The following is a 15,653-nucleotide window of genomic DNA, read 5'->3' on the forward strand; positions in this document are numbered from 1 at the left end:
GGTGGCAAGAGCAGAAGAAAGGTGGTCACATTGAGTCTCTCCTCAGGAAGAGGAATAGAGCAAAACAGGAAGTTGGCCTAGTCAAAAAAACTAGAAGGCCTATTCTCAATGTCCCACTGTCTCCATTGTGGATCTATCACCTAATGTTTTTGCATTCCCCCACCCCAAAACTTCATTAGCTATGGAACAGATCTTCAAACACACAAGCCTGTATGGGATATTTCATGCTCAGAACATACACAGAGCATTGTAGGAATTGAATTCCACAAATAGTTCATTCATTCCAAATGTATTTATTGGACACATATTTTATGGTAGATACATATTCTTAGGATGCTACACTGAAGTAAACAAAGAAACAGAAAATAGTGAAACAGACCTTATGACTACCTCTTTGTGTGGAAGGGAGATGAATTCACCTTTGACTTCTTTGATTATATGACATGAAGATATAACTTAAGAAAGTTAAAAAATACTTGTTTTTTAAAATCTAGTAGGCACATATAAAAGTAACCTGTTCTGCTGAGCAATATAATCGCTACAACATCTCTTCAGTAGTTAAATGATGAAATTACAAAGTAAGCCATGCAATTTTATCACACATTGGTTACAGAAAATACATCTTGGCATGAGGATATTTGAAAATTAACAATCTAAAAATAATATGCCACAAGCAATATCCTCAATAAATAGCAACAGTATTATGTGATGATTTCCTTATACATTGAAATCTGAGTTTTTTTAGCCCTGGAGCTGTCACTTAAATTATCTTTAATTTAGCATAATTTTCTTCATTTTTCTGCAGAATCTTCTCTAGAATATCAATATTCCCAAGGACATTAAATACCACTGCAAAGGCTATTTAACTTTGTTCTCAAAAGTGTTTGGACTCACAAAACCCATTTCGTTATTCAGATATTAATGATGGCATCACTTCTAAAACCATATTCATATGCATATCTCTCTTCATATTGTTAAAATATATGAAACAGATGGTGATAACAAAACTGATGTTAGCTGACATAAGTATAGACTTCTCAGACAAATGTGCAACCTTGCTCTCTAGTCTGCAAAATCCAGAGATGGGGGTCTTTGAATCTAACCAGTTGCTCTTTTATAGTCATTTGTCCCTGTCCAACAGTCAAGGGATGTAGATATTTAAATAAGGTTAAAATAAGTACACTTTGTATACTCAGAATGAATTCCAGCAAAATTTTATGTGTCTCGATGTTCCCAGAGTACATACACATGCAACAAACATAGGAACTGTAGATGAATATTACTATTGTCAAACATGGCCAGATTGCCTATTCCCTTTCTTCTCCATCTCAGACAGTAGCAGAAAAGAATGACTATAGTGTATGCAGAATGTGAGTAGTGACTGATGAAGTTTGCCTGAGTAGCATCACTCCATGAATCATCCTATGCAAATGACACCCTAGTGAGAAGGACACGCCCCCACACCTCACAAGCCAGGGTTGTCTGCAGTCCCCATGGACTCACGCATTTTCTCTTCTTATCACCTGCTGAGAAATCTTATGAATTTATCCATGCCCACTTTCTTCTTCCATATATGTGACTTCTTCACTGTGCCTTAATTGTTTAGCTACTGCTGTGGCAAAATGCCCAGCAAAACAAACTTGAGGGAAATGAAGTTTGTTTTGGCTTCAAGATTCTGATATGATCCATCCTGATGGGTCAAAGTGACAAGAACTGATGTCAAACTAGTCACATTACATTCACAATCAGCAAGCAGAGAACTAGATAGCTCCTTCTCTCACTTAACCATTCTAAGATCCCAGAGAATGATGTCATCCTGTCCATGTACAGGTCTTTCCATCTCACTGAGAAATCTAGATAATGCCCCAGAAGCTCATCCTCAAAGTGGTTCTAGATTCTGTCAAGCTGATTAACATTCATTACCACCACCTGAAAATATAAGTATATATTCTTTATTTAAACTAAAATCAATTGCTTCTTCTAATCCTTCAACCTACTAGCACATGTTCTCTCAACATTTTTACAAGATTCACTTGCATTTTAATCTGGATTATGAAGGATATTAAGGTTGAGCAACACATAGCTTCACTAATATATTTAACACTGGGTATGGTGTGGCATGGATGTACTCATTCAATGAATATAATAACCTATCAAATCTTTACGTGTCTCCCTTAAGATTGCAATCATTCTAAAAACTTTACATTGGGCTTCTATTTCTGGTGTTTTAACTGTTCTTCCAACTTTTCAATAGAGTATTCAAGTTTGAAGTCAAACCATAGTATATCACGTCATTCCTACACGTAATCTCAGTCCTGAGGCCATGTTATGCATAGATATTTTCTAACATAGAATGAATCTGGTACGAAGATGAGACTGGGTGAATTTCCAGTACAATGTTACTAGGAGAACTGGAGGAATACACTCCAGGGAGCTGAAATTTGAGACACAGGGGCAATGAAAGGAACATGATGTGAGAGTTCCAAAATTCTAAGGAGAGTCATTAACAAATGAATTCAGATATATGCATTTATATGTGTATGATGCATGCATGTGTGAGAGTGCATGTGTATGTGTGTGTGACTGTGTGTGTGCATACATGTGTGTATGTATCTATGCATGTGAAATATATATATTCATATATATTTCTATTTATTTATATTTTATTCATATATAGAGAGAGAGAGAGAATGAGAGAGAGAAAGAAGAAATGTGAAAAAGATTTAAAAGAAGGTGAGCATGAATCTGAGCAAAGCAGAATTCTCCCACAAACTTAAGCATTTTTCAATATCGTCTAGAATTTCATTCAACATTAAAATAAATATTACTGAAAAAACTATTCTTTTTTTACATTTTCTATTAGATATTTTCTTTATTTACATGTCATACGATATCTCCTTTCCCAGCTTCCCCTCCGAAAAAAAGAAAAAAAATTAAATAAAATAAAAATTAAATAAATAAGCCGGGTGGTGGTGGCGCACGCCTTTAATCCCAGCACTTGGGAGGCAGAGGCAGGCGGATTTCTGAGTTCGAGGCCTGCCTGGTCTACAGAGTGAGTTCCAGGACAGCCGGGGCTATACAGAGAAACCCTGTCTCGAAAAACAAACAAACAAAAAAAAACAACAAAAAAAAAATTAAAAAATAAAAACAAATCCCTGTTCCCTCCACCCTCCCCCTGCTAGCCACCCCACCCTCTCCTGTTTATTGGCCCTGGCATTCCCATACATTGGGGCATAGAACTTTAACAGAGCCAAGGGCCTCTCCTTCAATTGATGACCAACTTGGCCATCCTCTACTATACATATGCTGCTGGAGCCATTAGTCCCACCATGTGTACTCTTTAGCTGGTGCTTTATTCCCAGGGAGCTCTTCTTAAATTACTATTCTTAAATTAATTTCTCTCTTCCATTCTACTGTTTTCTTAGCAATATAAGGAGAAATTCTCTGCTCTAGAATTGAAAAAAATCTATCTGTTGGTAAGCATTCTTAGGAAGAATATATTTTAAACATCTCAATGACGCTACCTTGTTAATAGTTAAATGCATAGGAAGTTATGAAACTCTTTACAAAAGTATGAATACTAGATTCTTCCCAATCAAGTGAATTCAATCATTCTGGGCCACAGCTTGGGAACTGGATAGTTTCCCAGGATCACCAGGTTATTTGAATATACCACCGCTTTTCAATGTTCTCATCACTACAAAATTGCATCTAATGTATTCCTAATCTGCTTCAACAGAAAAATGTCAAATTAATCTTTCAAAGAACAGTACATTAATCATGTCTGATATTGAGAACTTTTAATGTTCAGTCAACCAGATTGAAGGCAATGAGAACTTTATCACATACTTTCTGCAACTCAAACTTCCATACAATTTTGGCTTCAAACAAGTTTTTCTTCCATTCTTCATTCTTTCCTCTCTCAGTTCAGTCATACCATTAGCAAACCTTCTGTATCTATGTGTCAGTGTGAGATTATTGATATCACTTAACTCTTCATTGTTTTCATCTCTGAGAAATGATCAGACATACAATTATGGGTCATCATCAATAGTAAGACTAAATATAAGTATCTACAAGAAGCTAGAAAGATAACCTGTCTAACTCAATTAATTTTAAAGTGAAACATTACTAAAGCCCATTTCATTGAAGAAGGAATGTCCTTCTCAGTATTTGTAGGAAGAAAATAAATCATCTAAAAAGAAACTTAACACAATGCATTCTAAGTATTCAAAATTATAGAGATAATGCAGTTTTAAAGATACATGTATTGATGGAAGATTTACAATGAAATATAAAAAAATCTACCCTCATGTTCAGATGTATCTCACCTGTGAATACCAAAGCTGAATTAACAAGTAACATGTTGAAAACCTGAATCCATTTTAAATTTGTAATATACCAAAACTTATATTATAAGTTTATTGGTATCTAGTGAATCTACCTAGGTGACAAGTAGATGAAAAACTTAGAGTATCTGAAAAGCATTAGGCAACATTAAATGTTCATTATCTAGTTCTTTGAAAGTCACTAAAACAAAGCAGAGAGAGGAGTAGAAGGGTGGATAAAAAAAGAAGGACTGGATAAGGAAGAAAGGATAAAAAAAGGATGGAGCAATGGAGGGTTGGATAGGGTGAAAGGAGGAAGAGAGAAGAGAAAGAGAAAGATCAGTTTCCAAGTAGCATCTACCCTAAAGAATGTCTTTCTCCTGAAGTTTAAACAAAACACAATAACCATACTTAACATTACTATTTCATTTCATTAGAAGAGAACAAAAGTAAAAATATAAGACTTAAAAGATGCTGCTAAACTACTATTAGGAAAGTCACTCTTAGAAAAGATAATGATGAAAATGAAATATTATGAATAAAAGTGAATTAGGCTAGCAAAAAATATGATTAGTTCATAAAGATTGATAATTTCTGTATTTAGAAATGATATATTATGAGGAACCTCCAGATTGATTTCCAGAGTGGTTGTACCAGTTTGCAATCCCACCAGCAGTTGGAGGAGTGTTGCTCTTTCTCCACATCTTCTCCAATACGTGTTGTCTCCTGAGGTTTTGATCTTAGACATTCTGATTGTTGTTATGTGGAATCTCAGGGTCGTTTTGGTTTGCATTTCTCTGGTGACTAAGGAATTTAAACATTTCTTTAGGTGCTTCTCAGCAATTCGAGTCTCTTCAGTTCTGAAATCTCAGTTTAGTTCTACACCCTATTTTTTGATTGGGTTGTTTGGGTTATTGGTGATTAACTTCTTGAGTTCTTTATATATTTTGGATATTAGTCCTCTATCGGATGTGGGGTTGGTGAAGACTTTTTCCCAATCTGTAGGTTGCCGATTTATCTTATTGACTATATCCTTTGTCTTATAGAAGATTTCCAGTTTCATGAGGTCCCATTTATCAATTATTGATCTTAGAGCATGAGCTATTGGAGTTCTGTTTAGCCATTCCCCCCTGTCTGACACTAGGAAGAGGGAATTTAGAGAGTCCACCTCCAGCAGGAAGACAGGGCATCAAGTGAGGGATGGGGTTGCCATCCCACAGTCACATCTCTAACCCATAATTGTTCCTGTCTGAAAGAATTACAAGGATGAAAATGGAGAGGAGCCTGAGGAAAAGAAGGTCCAGAGGCAGGCCCAAAGTGAGATCCAGCTCAAGGGGAGGTCCCAAGGCCTGACACTATTACTGAGGCTATGGAGCTCTCACAAAAAGGGACCTATCATGCCTGCCCACCGAAAGACCCACCAAGCAGCTAAAAGAGTCAGATGCAGATATTTGCACCCAACCAATGGACAGAAGCACCTGACCCCTGTTGTTGAATTAGGGAAGTCTGAAAGAAGCTGAGGAGAAGGGTCATCCTGTTGGAGGACCAGCAGTCTCAATGAGTCTGGAACCCTGAGATCTCTCAAACACTGGACCAGCAAACAGGCAGCATATACCAGCTGATAATATAAGGCCCCCAACACATACAGTAGAGGATTTCCAGGTCTGTATTCATTTAGAGATGATACACCTAACCCTCAAGAGACTGGAGGCCCCAGGGAGTTTAGAGGTCAGGTGGGGTTGGGGAGTGGGGACATCCATATGAAGACAGGGTGGTAGGGAGGAGGTGTGGATGTGGAGCAGTCAGAGTGTGGATGTGGGGAGGGGAACAGAATATGGAGTGTAAAATATAAATTAATTTAATAAAAAGATATATTTAAAATATTAAAAGAAGAACATTTTTAGCAGTATTGTAAATAGAAAATATCTTGGAATAAAAATAGTAGAACTGTACTAAACAATGTAAGCATTAAAAATTCTTCAAGGTAAACCTGAAGAAGAAAACATAAATAGAAGGTCTTGTTATATCGTTGGACAGGAAGACTCAATATTACAAAAATAAAAACTGCACCATTAGTAGGTGAAAAGCATTTCTTGAAACAACAATGCCTCCCTAAACCTAGAACAATGAATAAAATATTTTCTGAGGAAAAATATATAAACTCTCTTTACTCTAATTCATAAATTAAATTCAATAGAATAAATAAAATATTAATTTCTTTAAAATATGCTAGTTAATTCTAAGCTTATATAGAAAATGTTGAGGGGTTAATAAGCATGCATGAGGTAAGGTCAAGACAACTCATTAAACATTTAAAATAAGTATAATCGTGAGAGCCACATACACAATGTTAAAACAACTCCTAGTTACAATTTAAAAAATAAAACCACCAACCAAAGAGTACACATGGGTGTGTCCATGGCTCCAGTTACATATGTAGCAGAGGATTGCCTTATCTGGCATCAGTGGGAGGGGAGGTGCTTGGTCCTGTGGAGGCTTATTGCCCCAGCAAAGGGGGATGCTAATTGGGTGAGCCAGGAGCAGGTAGGTGGGTGGGTATGGGAGTAGTCTCTTAAAAGTAAAGGGGGGAAGGGGATGGTGGGTTTGTGGAGGGGAGACTGGGAAGGGGGAGAACATTTGAAATGTAAATAAATAAAATAATAAAAAAGTATAGATAATTATAGAATATATAATTATTTAAAGAATTTTATTCACCATCCACTTGTTTTCATTTCAACATATGAAAGTTACTAAGACCTTTAAAATTCCATCCCATGGTAGACTGAACCCATGGCCTCATACATTCCAGGCAAGTGTGATGTCACTGAGCAATGTCTATAGCCAGTAAACTCCTTTAAATAAAATAAGTTTATAAAAAACAGTGTGGATGTTCAGCCCCTCGAACATCTCCTGTCATACTGATCATGTTTTAATGACTCTGTGTTTGACATAGCATTCCCTTATGTGGCTCAAACTGTGCTCCAACATCTACTGCCTTTGCTTCTCTAGTGCTGATACCACAGTTGAATGTCACTACACTCAGCTCTCTCACATTTCAGATATTCAATAGCCTACCATTGCTCTAACATATAAAACAATCAAAAGTGTCAGCATGTGAATAAATGAACAAACAGGACCTAATAAACAACAGATTCAAATAGAAATGTCAGCCTTTTATATTATAAAGTTCTATCTCCAATCAAGGAGACAAAATGAATTTTTAAATGGGTCTATTAAAATTTATAATCATCAAAACATAAATTCTTACTTTACTAGATAGTGTTCATGTGGATAGTATGAGTAAAGCATAAGCATAAAATATCAACACATTTTTCTAAACACTTAGAAGAATCCAGGTGCAGGGATGTGTGCTTGGGAGGATAATATTGGAGAGTATAGTATTTGAGACCAGCCTGGGCAACATAGATAAACTTTGTCTCAAATAAAATACAAGAACCTTGAAGTAAATTCTCTAATTGTAATTCAAGTATTCAGGGGTTAAATTGGGATGGAGAATTGATAATTTTTATTTCTATAAATCTATAAGGCTTTAAAAGTACAAAAGCCAAATACTAATATAAAGGCAGAAAGTGGGAATAAAATGTTAATAGCTGTCAGAAACAAATGACCTGTGATAATAAAATCTTTTAATACACAGAGAAAGAAAGTGCACACTGCAATAAGTACTGAATAAAGTAGTGTGGTTGTTTCTCAATACTTGGAATACAAATATAACATGCATATGGAGAGCAATTTATCAATAGTCATCAACATTGCTACTACTTCCTTTATGGTCCCATTCTGAGAACAGACTGGAGTGTACGGAGTGTACTTTCAGTGTGTACAAGATAAGATATACTAGTATATCACTACAAAATTACTGGTAATGGCAAAATTCTGGATACAGACCGAGAGGCTTAAATAAAGAACTAATGGAAATAACTAGTGGTATATAAAACACTGTTATGCAACCACTTAAAAACAAGTGTAAGGCTTGGGTGGGAAAACTTGCAAAAAAATTAAGTGATACAGCAGTGCATGTATGTGCTTATGTGTACTATGACTTTCCAAGAGAATCTTCTTTTTCCCCAGAATTACAATATGTATAGGTATACACAGGTGAGCACACATGGACATACATACACACACACACACACACACACACACAATTTCTTCAGTAAGAAAAGGTAATATCTTTAACTTGCCCAAAAGCCTGTGTTCATGCCAGTGATCAATAATACAGAATAAATAAAAAATATTTGTCTTTAATTTTCTTATATTTGCATTTTTCAAACCTTGAAAAATGCCAGATTAGAATAGGTAAAAGGGTCTAGGGCACATGGGAACAAGATTTTATTTTATTTCAAACCATGTGAGTGAATAACTAAGCCATGAAGATAACAAACTATTGAGTACTTACTTAGGTGTTCTGTGTAATGGTGTGTATGTATATATTGGTATCTTGGTTTTTTTTTTTTTTTTTTTTTTTTAGACAATGGAAAATAGCATTTTCTTTGGAAACCGGGCAGTGATTGTAAGCTTGGGTGTAGTATAGATAACTGTACTTCATTGCCTCTTATTTTTATTCTAGATTATATTAAAAGAAATGAATGACTTGGCTTTTGACATTGTTAATAAAATGACTGATGTTTTACTCATTTAAACAGATTGTTACTTAAAATGGCTTAGGATAAATCTTAATTAAAAAAAATATGAGCAGAAGCTGGGTGGTGGTAGCACTTGCCTTTAATCCCAGCACTTGGGAGGCAGAGGCAGGAGGATTTCTGAGTTCGAAGCCAGCCTGGTCTACAGAGTGAGTTCCAGGACAGCCAGGGCTACACAGAGAAACCCTGCCTCGAAAAACCAAAAAAAAAAAAAAAACAGACAAAAAATATGAGTAGAAAGTCTAGAAAGGGGTAGAACTCCTGGGAAGCCCAGAGTAAAAAAGGCAGAGGGTAGATGTCCTTAATGCATGTAGGGTCTGGCTCAATAATTAAAACTGTGATTGTGAATTGTTCTCCCCATTGTCCATTGCATTAGATTTTTCTTGAATTTGAAGATAGTCATAGGTCTGTTTATTCATTATTGGGCTTGCTAGACAAAGGGGAATTATAGTGTGGTAAAGTGGCTATATGACTTGACTAATAATTGGTTAAAGCTTTGGAGTAGGGAATATCAAGTGGGCAACAGAAATTGGGCCAGGAAAATCAGAGTACACAAAGAGTGTTTTAAACCCAGAGAAAAGGCAGGCAAGTAAGTCACTGAATGTAATTCCTATAAAAGAAGAGCTCAGATAAAGATTAAGAGGTGGAAAGTTTTCTTCAGTGACATAATGCATTATGAGATTCTTTCTGCCACCCCATCCCCCGACTTCTTCACTATTGACACAGTGCTCCAAGGACAGGCTTCACTTTGCTATCATGAGCTCTGATGCTACTCCAGCTTCCTGGGTTCAAACCTGGCTCTAGGGCACACTTCCTATGTGGTACTAGAGAAATTCCTAAATCAGCTGCTTCCAGAATCTTGAGAAATTGGTCATGCTACCAATTATTAACATGTTATAAATAACACGTTATCTCTAAAGTATCTGTGTACACTAGGCCTAAATGTCTGTTTGCTCTTGCTTTGACTTTCTTTGTCTGCCTATTTTCCATTAATGGAACAGTCAAACAATTAAAATATGACAAAATGCTTTCTAATTTTGATTGTAAATTCAGAGATGCTAAAATGTGAGAAAATCCATATGTTTGAATTCATACACTTTTCATTATAAAAGTGTATTCTTTTATCATGAAACCTAGACCTTCTCCATTAAACCTAGACCTCTCCTTTTTATTGAATGTACTTATTTTTAATTTAACAAAACTTTGATGTTTTATTATTTATTAAAAATAGATTCCTCTCTCATATAATACATCCTAGCCGTGGTTTCCTTTTCCTCTAAAACTACTCCCTGCCCCAATCTCACATCTTTCCCAAGTCCACTCTCTCTTTGTTTCCCTTCAAAAAAGAGCAGAACATCCAGAACCAACAAACAAACATGACAAGGCAAAAGCCCTTATATCCAAGCTAGACAAGGCAATCTAACAGGCAGAAACAAGTTCAAAGCACAGACAAGTGGATCAAAGACCCATAAGACCAGACTAAAGAATAACTGGGACAAAATGTTACTCTATTCATGTTCATAACCAACCCACACTCCTCCAAGTAGTCAATGTAGAACAATGAAATACATCGGACTTAATTATATCCCCCCGAAAGAAGGTAAGGTGTTGGAATCACTTTGTTCATAAATAATGCCAGTTTCTAGAAACATCTGTTCCAAGTTTCACTGTCCTCTTTTCCTCTTTTTGCAGATGATTGTGTTTATGTTATACTTGTTCATGAACATTCACAACTAAACAAAACAAAAACAGGATAACATGATGCTAAATTCCAAGTCAAAAACTGAGTGTAATCAGGGGGGAAAAAAGAACATGGATTTATATTTAAGCCTATGGGTGTTCTTAATTAACCTACACTGTCTTCTGTCTGTAAAGTCATATAAATCACTAAATTTACCTAGCATCAATTTTCTTGTATTTAAAATAGGTTAAATGATGTGATTTGATAGAATTGTAAAGATGAAACCACGAGATTTTCCCAAGATCAAGCCATTCTAAATCTCATCATGAAGAGAAAAAGTAGACTCTAAATCCAATGCCTAGGGAAGGAGTTAGTGACAACTGATAGCTCCTGGGAGACAGAAAGTCAGTCCTCTTAAAGGTGTGGCCCCAGGTAGATCAACCAAGAGCCAATGGAAGGTCACACATCCAAGAGTATAATGGCAGCACAAACTACCTTATGGGTTTAAATGAAAGAAAAAAGGGCATGAAGTTGAATGGGTATGAAAAGAGAGTGGATTTTGGAGGAGTTGGGTTTGAGGGTAATAAAATACATTGTGAAATATTCTCAAGGAACTAATTCTTAAAACGTCAAAAAAACCAATTAAATAACATGTTATCTATAAAGTATCTATGTCCACTAGGTTAAATGTCTGTTTGCTCTTGCTTTGACTTGTGCTCTGATAGCTCCAGAAGTACATGGTTAAATGACAAGGGAACACTAAAGGAGGTAGGCCACATAAAAATAGCTCTACACACACTACACTCTCCTGGCTGAGTGATTTAGTCACTTCCACATTTTTTTCAATATTCCATTAAAAACAGTCTTTTTCTCTTTAGCTGATCATTGATTTTCTATGAAAGGGCTAGCAATGCTTTTTTGGTGAATGATTCTACATATCGAATTGAAAACAAAATAGCAGAAAACAGTCTGAGGCAGGTATAGTTGGCACACAGATCAATTATAGATCTTCATTTAACAGAAACCAAAACATAGCACTTTTGAAAGAACTAGCTTTACCTCCAGCCTCTTTCTGAGGGAAATAAGAGATATATAGTTTTTTTTTAAATTGTCAATCTAGCCCATCAACTTGTACTAAAAGACAGAATAACAATATTGCCACTTTTCTGAGTTAGGAAAAGTTGTCTCACTTATATATAACTAAGACTGAAGCTCATCTGTGTAACTTAACAAAGTGTGATTCTGTATAAATGCATATGTGTCATAGGGATTTTGAGAATAACTAGTGTCCAGTGCTGGAAATTGAGGGTCATTCCTCTCAGTGACATTGTTATTGTTTCTATGAAGAGGGAGAAAGAGGCAGAGTCAACCTATGTGCTCCTTTGAATAGGTTTTGGTCAATAGAGTAGAATGTAATGTCATGGGTAGGATGCCAAGCCTTGCATGCCCTATTGCATGTTATCCCATTAGAAACCAAATATCACTTTGTATAGAAGCTAACTTTAGCTTTTATACAAATAGGGAGTAGAGTCTTGCCAACATGTGGAAGACAAGTGAGGGTTTCTTTGGCAAATACTAGTCCCTATTACATCATTCATACTAAAGTAAAACTGCAAACAAAGCACTAGAAGGATCCCATGTGAGACAAAATTAAGAAAAATTCTGCAGCTATAAAAATTAATAAAAGTTAACTATTTATTTTAAGACCCTATGAGTGGTTTTTTCCTGAAACAAAAAGTGATATATTTTATTTATGATCATCAAAATTCTTAAGCATGATAACTAATAATACCATCATAGATCTTATAAGAAATCTTAAGTGTTAGGTGCAAAGAAGCACCAAGTAATACCAACATAAGTTTTGTTATTTTCTCCCACTCCATTCCTACTCTACTACTTAAGCTTTTGTTGAAGTGTTTATAGTTCTTTTTATTTCTTTTGCTTAAAGATTTTACAAGTGGTGTAGCTAGTAACTGTCTTTGTCATCTTTATACTAGATGTTCTCAAGTCCTCTATAGATCTCTTTTCCATCTTCTTACAGAGTTAACCATATTCAAATTCTTGGAACTCCTTCATATTGCCAATAATTCATTGTTTTCTTATAAACTTGTTGACTAAGGTGGGAATGTATATTGATTGAGCAACTAGGTTCCTAGTTAAATGAAAATAAATCATAATGTATCCCATAACTAACACAGCCTGACAACAGTAGCTAGAGCTTTCAGAGACTACTACTGAACTGAATGGCTTGCACAGCAATAGACAACTGGTACAGCCACTGAGGGATTAGCAAATTTTAGTAAAAAAAATATTAACAAGAAGATAATCAAGCAGCAAGCCTTGACTGTGAAATTGAATGAACCTTTTCCTCCTCTGCCCACCATGTCTTCGTATGCAAACAGGAGTATTTCATTGGACGTTTTATTAAGTTACTCTAGATATAAAATTCATACTTATAAATCATTAAGACTGACAACAAGTATTCAGTCATACTGTTTGAAGGCCTGATTTTTAAATACTCCATCAATTTTTGGAAAAGCCAGAGTCTCCCCCATATCAGGAAGTGTGTGCCTCTTATGTTTCTCAGAACAATCATCCAACAAATCTTTGTAATAGAATCTCTCAATTTGGGGGGGGGGGATTCTTTAAAGACCTGAATAATATAGTGTGGCCAAGAGTAAGCACTAGTTTTCATGTACCAATCTATCCCTGAAGATAAACTCAGAGAGCATTCTAAATATTTCACTATTGCAGACAAAATTATTGCTAAAATATCTCCAGCCACAACAATAAATCTTAACTTGAGGAGTCTGAAAACTTATAGACAAAATATTACTCTAATTTTGAGTGTGTTTCCATAACCTGATATTCTCAAATAATTTTTGGTTAAAGATAATATATATTGGCCACACAACATCCAGTCCTACCATACATACATTGACTCCTTTTGTAGCTGTCTACTTATAAACCAAGGATTTTGAAGATAACATATCCTTAATAACCAAAATCCTTGTGATTAGACTCAAAAATGGCTTGTGGTACTACAGAAAGCACTATTTATCTACAAATCTGTTACCCAAATTGTTTACAATTTGCTTGGTGGCTCTATGACCCTGGGCACGCCCTTAACCCCTCTGAGCCACCATGCTTTGCTCTAAATAAGAAGGCATGATGTTGGTTGGAGTGTCACTCAGTGCAGAGTGCTACCTAGCATATTAGAAGATCTTGTTTTGTTCCCTGGCATCACAAAAAGAAAATGAAGATGATGATTTAAAAATGAAGAGGAAGAAAGAGGAAAGGGGGAAGAAGTAGGAGGAAATAGGGATGGGAGGTGGTTAGAAAAAAGTATGATGATACATTGTCTCATTATTGCACAAAAACATGTGACATAGAATTCAAGTGGATGGAATTATATGCACATGGAGGGAGAGTGAAGGGGTCAGGCAATTCTCTAGTGAGTTCAAAGCTGGGGAATGCTTTGCAAGGCTTAAGGCTCCAAATCTTAAGATAGAAATGAATAACAACAGGACTGGATTTGGTATTTTCTTTATGGATCACTTCTCCAAGTTTTTAAATCCCCCCTTTATTTTATTTACCCATTTTGCTTTCTGTAGCCCATGATCATCTTATACATGCTTTCAGGATGTAAGCAACTAATATTCACTGATTACCTAGTACACTGATGCCCAGAACATGTTCCTGACCCCAGGAACTGACAGTCTCATAAAGTCATAAAAATGTGCATCACCTTAGAAAGAGCATTATGGATGCTAGGACCACACACCACAGCATCAGAAAGGAGGGACACTGAAGTTCAAAAAATAATGCATTGAAAAACTAAGGATGTGACAGCTTCAGGGCTGGATCTCCAAGGATGGATGTTTTTCTTTGTAGGCAAAAAACATGTGAAGTATATCATTAAATCATGCCATGCTCCAAGAACTTTCACTAATAATAATTTAATAAAGCTGACATACACCATACATATCCTTTGTGATAAGAGTTGAGACTGTGTTCTAAAAGCAATGCAAGATTGGTTTTTATACTACTTATATTCTCAAATATTTTTATACCAAGTATTTAATTTTTTTTTTGATCTACATGTCCTTTTGGTAAATGAATGCTGCTTGTTGGTACCTCAGTACTATGGTAATCTCCAATGAAAATCCATGTCAAGACTTTGCACTTAGCAAGGTTTTTGTTTTTAATGCAACCTTTGATTTCTTTTTAAAGAGAGACTAATTGATTCATTGTTCACACATGGAAGTTGTGATACTTTAACAATGTCCAGTAGCCTAGTACTTCTAGTTATAATGTATTCAAGCATTTATTATAATTATTATTGTTATTATTATGAATTGTTATTTACCATTATCATTTAAAGTAAAATACTAACTAATGGAATTGTTTACAATTTTACTTGCCTTCTATCTGACATCAGTAAAAAGAGTATTATTTATCACACTAAGTATATGTTATAAACTTCCGTTGATGGTAAAAGATCAAAGATTACTCTGCATCAAAGAGAATTATGATGCCATAATGTTTTATCTTGTAACAACTGATATCAATCAGAGACAGTGAGCTCCTGATTTTATTTTTCATGGTTTTAGTGTTTATTGTAGAGAAGTAGAGAGAGAGAGAAGGTAGAGGTAGAGGTCGGCCATGGCTACATGGAGAGAAAAGAAACAGGGGAGCAAGAGAGAGGGAAATGAGTAAGAGAAGAGAGTAAGGGCTCTGAGATGATTTTTCAGTTACCTCCCCTGACATGCTCAAACATCTGACATACAGCTAGCAAGATCTGTGTGCTTTGGTTGTAAATGTGAAAAGCACAACTCATATCAATAAGTAGCTGAGTGCTCATATCATGTCTGTTACTAAATACTACTTTGTTTCTGGGCACCTAATGGGTAGTCTTGCTTAAATGCTTTGGTTACTAGAATGATGAAAAGTGATTGTCAATGAAAGCAAAAGTGGGCT

Source organism: Mastomys coucha, unplaced genomic scaffold (genome assembly GCF_008632895.1).
Source record: "Mastomys coucha isolate ucsf_1 unplaced genomic scaffold, UCSF_Mcou_1 pScaffold16, whole genome shotgun sequence".
Classification (NCBI taxonomy): Eukaryota; Metazoa; Chordata; class Mammalia; order Rodentia; family Muridae; genus Mastomys; species Mastomys coucha.